This window comes from Chrysochloris asiatica, unplaced genomic scaffold (assembly GCF_000296735.1).
Source record: "Chrysochloris asiatica unplaced genomic scaffold, ChrAsi1.0 scaffold00024, whole genome shotgun sequence".
In the NCBI taxonomy this organism is placed as follows: domain Eukaryota; kingdom Metazoa; phylum Chordata; class Mammalia; order Afrosoricida; family Chrysochloridae; genus Chrysochloris; species Chrysochloris asiatica.
In genome coordinates this window covers 25405588-25414662 of record NW_006408542.1, presented here as the reverse complement: position 1 = coordinate 25414662, position 9075 = coordinate 25405588, and positions in this window count along the sequence as shown.

The following is a 9075-nucleotide window of genomic DNA, read 5'->3' as shown; positions in this document are numbered from 1 at the left end:
TATGACTTTAATGTCCTCTCTTCAGCTTTCAAAGCTGCCTGAGAGATTTCAAGATGTCAGTGTTGATTGTTATGCTATACCTCAGGCTTTAATTTGCTTTTCGACCTGTTTTGTATTTAAACTATCTTTCCCTCTCTACAGCCCTGTCCTGCCCTTCCCCACATTAAAAAAACAAAACAAAAAACGTTCAGGGCCTGCTTTTGGACTGAGTATCGGTGCTCATGCGTGGCAGAAGAACCCACCAGTGGTGAGGGTGGGGGATGTCCACTCGCTCAGGCTCCCCCTCTAGTCAACAGAATGGAGGTGTGCAAACAGTGGGCATGCCAATGACTAGATACCAAAAAAAAAGGAAAATCAGAACAAAGCAAAACTGAGAAAGTATATTGTCCACCTCTGCTCCAAGGTTCCCGTAGCATTTTTTCGTGGTGTTTCTGCTCCCCCGCTTGGTGTTGCCATTTGGTCTTGCCCAAGATGTCGGCTCCGGGCCTCTGAGCCCAGCAGATTCAAAAGTACGTGATTTCTTACTTCAGCTTCAAGTTCCACAGTCTATAAGTCTTCAAACTTTTAAAATATTCCTATCTCTGTGGTTCTGAGTTTTGGAGCACTGCCGTGGATCTGCTTTGCATGGTGTTCTGTGGTATCTCTGATGACAAACTTCACTGCACCTCCACTCTACCCGCCATCAAACCTCGCCTCCTCTGATAGAATTTTGAAGACCAATGACTGACTTCTTAATTGCAAATATCTTTTTTAAACAACATAAAAGATGACTATGCACATGGATCTCAACAGATAGACTACACAGAAATTAAATTGAAAAGACCTGTGGAAAGAGATTATAGGAAAGCTCCATATCATCAGCCAAAACAAATCCAGGGGCAAACTGTAGTACAGACCATCAGTTGCTCATGTGCAAATTCAGACTAAAGCTAAAGAAAATGAAAACAAGTCCATGAGAGCCAAAATAAGACATTGAATATATCTCACCTGGATTTAGAAATCATCTAAAGAACAGATTTGATGTATTAGACACTAAAGACTGAAGACCAGAAGAGTTGTGGGATGACATCAATAACATCATACAGGAAGAAAGCAAAATGTCATTAAGAAGACAAGATAGAAGGAAAAGACCAAAATGGATGTCAGAATAGACTCTGAAACTTATGTTCCAGTGTAGAGATACTAAAGCAAATGGAAGAAGTGAGGAGGTACAAAAGCTGAACAGAAAATTTCAAAAGGCAGCTCAAGAAGGTAAAGTCAAATATTATAAAGAATTGTGCAAATGCCTGGAGATAGAAAATCAAAAGTAAAGAGCATTCTCAGTATTTCTCAAGCTGAGGAAACTGAAGAAAAAAGTCAAACCTTGTCTTGTGGTATTGAAGGATTATAGGGCAAAATACTGAATGATGCAGAAAGCATCAAAGGAAGATAGAGGAATACACAGTCACTGTACCAAAAAGAAATGGTCAATGTTCAACCATTTCAAGAGGTAGCATATGATCAAGATCCAACAATCCTGAAGGAGGAGATCTGAGGTGCATTGAGGTCATTGACAAAGAACAAGGCACTGGGAATAGATGGGACACAAACTGAAATCTTCCCAAAAAATTGATACGGTACTAAAGGGACTCATTCATCTATGCCAAAAAATTTAAAAGGTAACTATCTGGCCAACTGATTGGAAGAGATCCGTATTTGTGCCCAGTCCAAGGAGAGGGGACCCAACAGAATGTGGAAATCATTGGACAACATCATTGAAATCCCATGTGATTTAAGTTTTACTAAGGATCATATAAAAATGGCTGCTACCATACATTGACATAGAACTTTCAGAGAGTCAAGTCAAGTTCAGAAGAAGATGTGGAATGAGGGATATCATTGTTGACGTTAGATGGATCTTGGCTGCAAGCAGAGAATACCAGAAAGTTATTTACCTGTGATTTATTGATGACACAAAGGTTTTTGATTGTATGGATCATGACAAGCTATGGACAACATTCCAAAGTATGAGTATTCTGGAACACTTAATTGTGTTCATGAGGAACCTGTACATAGATCTAGAGGCAGCTGTTCGAACAAACAAGGGAACACTGAAAGGTTTAAAATTAGGAAATGTGTGCCAGGATTGTTTTCTTTCACTATATTTATTCAATCTCTATGCTGAGCAAAGAATCTGAGAAACTGGATTACATGAAAAAAAAAAAAAAGTAGCATCAGGATTGGAGGAAGACTCATTGATAATCCACAATATGCAGATGATACAACCTTGCTTGCTGAACGGGAAGAGGACTTAAAATACTGAAGAACATCAAAGACCACAGTCTTTGGTATGGATTGTACCTCAATGTAAAGAAAACAAAAATCCTCACAACTGGACAAAAAAACAATATCCATATCAATGGAGAAAAATGGAAGTTGTCAAAGACTTCATTTTGGTCAGATCATCCACTAACACTATTAGAAGCAGCAGTCAAGAAATCTAACAACGTATTGCATTAAGCAAATTTGCTACACAAGACCTCTTTAAAGTGTTCAAGGACAAAGGTGTCTGTTTGAGGGCTAAGGTGTACCTTATCCAAGTGATAGTATTTTCAGTAACTTCATATGCATGCCAAAGTTGGACAGTGAATAAAGAAGACTGTAGAAGAATTGATGCATTTGAGTTATGGTGTTGGAGGAGAATATTGAAAGTACCATGGACTGCCAAAAGAACAAACAGATCTGTGTTAGAAGAAGTACAGCCAGAGTGCTCCTTAGAAGCTGGATGGCCACACTTCGTTTCTCATACTTTGGACATATTATTAGAAGAGACCAGTCACTGGAGAAGGATACCATGTTTTGTAAGGTGGAGGGTCAGAGAAAAAGAGGAAGACCCCAATGAGATGAATTGACATAGTGGCAGCAGCAGTGGGCTCAGGTGTAGCAATGATTGTGAGGTTGGTCCAGTACTGGGCAGTGTTTTGTTCTGTTGGGCATAGGGTTCCTATGGGTCAGTGCTGACTCAATGGTACACAACAACAACAACAACAACAATGTATGAAAACAAAATTAACTCATCATACTACAAGTGCTATTCTGCTGCCAACAATCCTCAGGAGTACCCTACGTAGTAACTTAATTGCAGACCTAACTATACTAAAACAGTCTCTTATTATTGACCTTGAATTTTGTTACCTAGACACCTCCATAACTTTAGAAGAAGTTGCACCCTCTTACCACATCTTGATTCCCTCACTCCTCGTTTCTGCCTGAAGCAAACAGGGATATGGCAACCTTGACACTAAGGAACAATTTCGCATTTTGATCTACCAGAGAGCTTGGATTGCAGCCATTGCATTTACCTTTGATGTCTTGCCATTTATTTCTATTTCTAAATCTGAAGCCTAGATTCTATTTCTAGAGCTTCTCATTTGTCTATAGTTATATTTACTTTCTTGGCATCTGGCTACAGAGTAGAACATATATTTTCTTTTTCTTTTTAAATCTTCTGTCTCAAAGCTCACAACACATTTCCAAGCTGTCCCAAAGGTTCCTCCTCTCCCCCTTTATACATTTCACAAAATATCCTGTCCCTTCCATAATCATAGTTGAACCTCGTTTTCTCTTGTTGGTGAGAATTGAATCCAGAATATCAATTGATTTTGTTACTTTTCACGAATTTTTCATTCTACCATTAGTTGGATGAAACTTTTCGTAGGTGATGTAAATAGTTGGAATTCTGAAATTCTGTCTCTTTGCAACGTTTACTGCCTACCTACATTGGAAAATTTTAATCCATTTCTGTTTACATATCACATTTTCTTCTCTTTTTGTCATTATCATAATACTCTCATCATACTTCAACCTTAATGTTCAAAAATATCTTTCTCAGACAAAGCTTTTAACATGCACGGACACTCTGTTTTCTGATAACTCACGATCATTTTTGTCTGTGCAAATTTAAACACATGAATGTTTTCTGCATGGACAACTATATTGTTTTGTTTAATGATCACAGGCATTTGTAGAATAGTTTGTGGTTTATAAAGTACTGCCACAAATCCTATTGCTTTCAATGTCCACAGCATTCTCTGCAGACAAGGAAGCTGAGCTATAGATATTACCAAAAATAAATTTGAAGATTCAAAGCCTAAATGTATATATTAGAATTCCGGAAGCAGAATGGTCTCATAGATCATTACATGATTTAGAAAGCATTACTCAAAAATGCATACATAAATAAAGCTTAATTAGCCCACTCCACTTTCTAGCTCTCAATTATTTTTCATGTTATGGTATGAGGACAAGAAGAGTATTTTGGCTGAGGTTATGAGGGCAGGAAGGGCAGTGGAAATCTAGGACAATTTAAGGTATTTCTTGCTTTCTCATATTACAAATCATTTATTGGATAAATGATAAATTACACAACTGTCTTTTCTTCTAAGGGATGCTACTAAGGAAGGACAGAAGCCCAAACATTCTATAACATACCAGCAACATGCATCTCAGGCTTCGCTAATAAAAGAGAAGTTAAAGAGAAAATGATGAAGTAAAAGAATGTAAGTATATTCGTAATGTGTTGCTGGTAATGATATGTCTTATAACTTGCATATCCCAGTCTATTATCCTATTTTCTCTTTACAGTCCTCTTGGGAGTTAGATACAATGGAATATGTTTAATTTTAAGAAACCATATATAAAGGGACTTTTAACAGTAAGTCAATATCTTAGGTCATGTCCCTGGTGAAAACAGAGGAGCTATATTTAGTAACAGAGCTCAAAAGAGCTAAAAATACTTTTTTAAAAATTTTATGTTGTAGATGAGGAAATTGGGGTTTAAAGGTATCACTGCATACAATTACACTACCAGTTAGCAACATTGATGTTGTTAAGTGCTGTCGAGTAGTTCAGATTCATAGCAATGCTGTAAAGGGTTTCCAAGGATCAACTGGTGAATTTGAATCACTGACCTTGAGGTTCAAGTGATCTTGCAGTCCAGTGCATTAACCTGCAGCGCCACACCAGGACTCTTGTTAATAATGTTGTTGTTGTTAGGTGCCATCGAGTTGGTATCGACTCATAGTGATCCTGTGTACAACAGATGGAAACCCTGTCCAGTCCTGGGCCAACCTCACAATTGTTGTCACGCTTGAACCCATTGGTGCTGCCACTTTTCCAATCCATCTTGCTGGGGGGTCTTCCTTTTATTCTCTGATTCTCCACCTTACCAAACATGATATCCTTCTCCAGGGACTAGTTCTTCCTGACACTTTATCCAAAGTATGAGAGACGAAGTTTGGCCATCCTGGCCTCCAAGGAGCACTCTGGTTACGCTTCTTCCAAAACAGATGTTTTTTCCTTTTGGCAGCCCATGGCACTTTCTGTATTCTCCTCCAACACCATAACTCAAAAGCATCAATTCTTCTATGGTCTTCCTTATTCACTGTCCATGAATGTATATGAGATTATTAAAAATACCATGGCTTGGGTCAGGCACACCTTAGTCCTCAAGCTGACATCTTTGCTCTTCAACACTTTCAAAAGATCTTGTGCAGCAGATTTGCCTAATGCAATACGTCGTTTGATTTCTTGACTGCTGCTTCTGTGAGTATTGATGGTTGATCCAAGAAGAATGAAGTCCTTGACAACTTCAATCTTAATTGGCACTAAAATCCGAGACTCCCTAAATCCAATTTCTATATCCTGTCTCTATTGCCAAGAAATATATACTTTGCAAGCTGAGAACAAGATGTGCCCATTAGTGATGACATCATCATTTTCCCAAACTTGATTTCTTTCCAGTTCTCTGGTGTAAACATTTAAGTTGATCTTGCTGTTGATCAGATAAAATTATTGCTTTAAAGTCAATGGCAAAAGGTCAATAAATGAGATATGAGTTTAGTGACTAATGACTGGCATATTGATTTTTTTGAGCGAAATGATCCAATTAACATATAGGTGGGCATCAGCATTATTATCATTATTTACATACTATTTCTAGGATTTAGTTGAGCAAAGTAAAATATAAAAATCCATGAAGATAGATAAGTTAGGGATTTAAATTTTGTTGACAATATTGTCTAATCTGTTGTCTCTTGTACCAACAGTATCTTTTACTGCCTTTATAACATAGGCTTGAGAAAAAGAGAATATTTTTCTCAATATCCAGCAACGTTCCCAACACGCAATACTTCGTTTATCTTTGAAATTGACACCATCAACTTTTAAATATTCTCACTAACTAAAACATTTCTTTACCTTCTACCTATGTTTTAACACCAGGTCTAGAACTTTCCTTTCCAACTTGTGTTCTGCTACAATCTCTGTGGATTTTAATAGTTCTCTTAATGAGCCTCTCAATAGCCAGGCATCAGAACTCCTCACCCTCTTTAATCCTAAAGTCCTCCACCTTAATTCAGTCTCAGCCACAGGATTGATTTATACATTTTAATTTGTTTTGTTGGGTTTTTTTCCCCTTCAAACCAACGTGTATCATTTTTCAAGTGCAAAATTCTGAAGCCTCCTTCAATGACTGTACCATCCAATCAATCCTCTTTTTCTATTTCTTACTTCAAGTAAACTTATTTGGCAGATTGATGGTGCTTTTGGCCTGTCTCTCTATCATATTATGTTATTGTGTCAATCTCCCCTAATATATTTATCCCATTGCCTACTTAAACACCCAAACTGCAGTTGATTGCTTTTCTAAAAGCTTTCCAGGCAGCCGAGTGGTAGTTGGCTGTTTTTGCCAGCCATACATTAGGAAAGGAGTCCTGATGTGATGCAGTAGGATACGCACTGGACTGCTAAGCTAAACATCAGTGATTCAAAGCCACCAGCCGTTCCTTGGAAATCTTATATTGGGTAGCTATGAATTGACACTGACTCAGTGGCACACAATAGTAGAACAACAATCTGCAGCCTTATCTTATATTGATTAGTGTTCTTTTCCCACTATCTATCCTCATCCTTTGGTATTATACCACTTTCCTATGCAACATGCATTGTCAGTTGCCTCTTGACATCTCCATCATAGCATGCCCATACTGATTTTATCACCTCCCCTTTAAAACTTTTTGTTAAATGGTTTATTGTTTTTCCTGGTATGGAGATATAGGATAAGCACTGGACTGCTAACATCAAAGTTGGCGGGTTAAGCCCTCTAGCTGCTCTTTGAAAATCCTATACAGGTTCTCTATGAGTCAGAACTGGCTCTGTGACACTTAACAACAACTGAGAATGAAAATAGTAGGAACATGTTTTTAAAAATTCTTTTCACCTAATTTAAAAATAAATCTCTCTTCTTGTCCACTACCTCGAATAAGTCTAATTGCCCACTCATACAGCATCCTTTTAAATTAGGAATGTTTCTGAACTCTTTTTATAATTGGTCTCTCTGGCTCTATATTTATCATCCTTGTAATCAATCCTTCACTTTTGATCATGCTAATTGCCTATTTGAAGAAGTTCAGTGGTTCCATCCTATTCTTAAAATGAAGTTTTCCTTCTCTGCATCAGTGAAAATGCATTCTTGTTGTGAAGTGCTGCTGAGTCAGTTCTGACTCTTAGTGACCCTGTGTATAGAGTTTACAAGAATCAGTTATTGAATTGGGTTTGAACTGCTAAACCTGTGGTTCACAGTTCAGTGCTGATCCTACTGTGCCACACCAGGAATCCTTCTAGTATTTATAAAATCTCAACCCAAATCACTTCTTAGATAACTCCTCCTGTTTACTCCAGAGATTCTATATTGTAGCTTGCTAACCCTGTGCATAGGGTCGCTATGAGTTGGTTCCGACTCAATGGCACCACCAACAACAACCCTACTCATGTCAAATGGAGCCATTTTTCCATGCATTTACAGATTTCTGTGACTGTGCTCATCTTGTTACCTTAACCTAAATATCCCTTTACCAAATCTTCTTTCAATAGAACACTTTTCCTCCATCAAGGCCTACTTTACTCTCATTGGTAAAGCTTTCGCTTATCGAACCAGTTGGATTCAATTACTCCATTCACAAAATATATTCCCTGTATGTAGCATAGTGATTATGAATCAGTCTGCTAATATCAGGGTCAGCAGTTTGGAACTGTTCCGTGGGAGAAAGATGTTTTCTGCTCCCATAAAGATTTACAGCCACAGAAACCCTGTACAAGGTCGCTAAGAGTTGGAACCCACTCCACAGCATGCCACCACCACCATACTTCTATTGGAGTCCTGGTGTGGTGCTGCACATTAATTAGCTGGACTGAAAGGTCAGTTTGAACTACAATGCCAGCAGTTCAAGCTCACCATTTGCTCTTTGGAAGTCTCTATGAGTCAGATCCAACTGTCTAGAACTTAACAACAACAGATGCTTTTATTGGCCGTCTCATGTGGCACTGTGAATCAGGACTAGACTGTGAACCACATTGTTGGAAGCTCAAACCCATCAATTGCTCCTCGGAGACCCTATATAGGGTCACTATGAGTTGGACCTGACTCGATGGCACTTACCAACAAAAACAAAAACATACTTCTATTATTCATTTACTTCACTCTGCCTTGTTTAATAGGTAGGTATTGCATATATATTTTCCTTTAAAAGGATCATCATGAGTCTGATCCCTGTGAGGTGGAGGTTAAGGATATCCCAAATGTCCAATTTTTCCACTATTTTTGACCACTGTATAATCCTCAGTGTTAATCACCACTCCTCCCCTCCCTCATGTCCCAGGGTTCTGCAATAGGCTGCGGCGTCTCACCGAACTCACAACTATCAAGGAAATGGTTCATGCAATTGTGGGGCTGGACAGTCCCAATTTTATAGTTCAGAAGTTAGTCTGGAGAATTATCTTTACCCATGTAGTCTCAGGAGTTGAGGAACCCAAATTGGCAGGCCAGACAACAGGCTGCTGCTGAATCAGGTCAGGTGATAGTCCCAGAAACTAGAGTTCTGACAGAGCCAGAGGCAGCAACCAAAACAGGAGAGAGAACTTTGACCCCAAGCAAAACTATAACCCAAAGCATTGGATTCAGACCATGCTCCCAAGCAAAACTAAGGATGGTGATTTGAGTTTCACTGTCTACTAAGGTGTGGGCATCCTTATTCCTTA